The sequence below is a fragment of the Protobothrops mucrosquamatus genome, unplaced genomic scaffold (assembly GCF_001527695.2).
Source record: "Protobothrops mucrosquamatus isolate PMUCROS unplaced genomic scaffold, P.Mucros_1.0 scaffold4714, whole genome shotgun sequence".
Taxonomy (NCBI): Eukaryota; Metazoa; Chordata; class Lepidosauria; order Squamata; family Viperidae; genus Protobothrops; species Protobothrops mucrosquamatus.
In genome coordinates this window covers 56,186-57,603 of record NW_015390608.1, presented here as the reverse complement: position 1 = coordinate 57,603, position 1,418 = coordinate 56,186, and positions in this window count along the sequence as shown.

The window sequence follows — 1,418 nt, the reverse complement described above, 5'->3', positions numbered from 1 at the left end:
CTAAATTTGATAATGGCTGAAGCCTTTGAAGAGTTCAAATAAGTTTAATATATATTCAAAAGTTCAAATATCCTTAAGAGGCCCAAATCAACATTAAGTGTCAAGGGATGTGGGTGATGGGCTGGATGCCAAAAGAAAGCAAGGTTAGGCATACACTTCAAAAGAGACAAGGAAGCCTGTAATTGGGGAGTTTGTCTGGTAAGAACAAAGAATGCTTGTTCACAGGAAATACACACGTGTAAAGCTTGTAACAATTCTGGCTGGTTAGAGAGGTGATAAAAGTAATGAAGAGTTAGGCATTTTGCAGATTCAGCTAAAAGTTAGGATGCAAATAGGATGTGTATTAGAATATTAGATAACTCCTGAAGCATTCATTAGCCAAGGCTTAGGAATAGGGATTGCTAGAGACCAACAGAATAATTGTTAGATTATTATTGAAACGTTTATTAGATGATATTTCTTATATATCCCGCCTGATCCCGCCTTCTGCTTTAGTGAAAATGTATAAAGCTTTCTTTATTCTATTGTTCGGGGTTCCATGGCATTTTCTACCCAGGACCCTTTTTTCTTGGAGCTCTTCAATAAAAGACCACAAAACCTGCAATTCGTGTCTGGTGTTCTTCATCGGCCTCAGCACCAGGCTCAGACCCGAATTGGGGACAACATGGGGGGGGCTAGGGAGGAAGAAGGGGTCCCCTCAGGGCCCTACAAACAGTTTATAACTCACTGTGTGAAAACGGGGATTCCCAAAGCCCAGCAGGGCAGGGAGGGAGGGAAGCAGGGACCCAGCATCCCCAGCGCCTCTCTCTGATTCTGGGCAGAAGGAAGGGGAAGGCAGAAGGGGTAGTGGGGGGGGGCTGGGTAGACTCTCCAGCAACCGATGGAAATTGATCAAGGAGAGAAGCAACCTAGAACTAAGGAGAAACTTCCTGACAGAACAATTAACCAGTGGAACAACCTGCCTCCAGAAGGGGTGAATGCTCCAACACTGGAAGTTTTTAAGAAGAGACTGGACAGCCATTTGTCTGAAATGGTATGGGGTTTCCTGCCTGCGCAGGGGGTTGGACTTGATGTCCTCCAAGGTCCCTTCCAACATTATTATTATTATTATTATTATTATTATTATTATTATTATTATTATTATTATTATTATTATTATTATTATTATTGATGCAATGCTTTGGGCAGAGGCTTTTAGGAGGCAGGAAGGAGAAGGAATTCCGGAAGGAAGGTGAAAGTCTGGCTGAATTGGGAGGAGAAGAGCAGAAGGACACGTTGACAGATGACAAGAAACTTGGAAATTATGTTTGCTTAAATGTGACAGCGCCCACTGGGGGGATGGGGGTGAGGAAGAGGAGGAAGAAAAAAAAAGGAAAAAATGGAAAAAAAAGCAAAGTAAACACCTGCTCGGTCTCTCC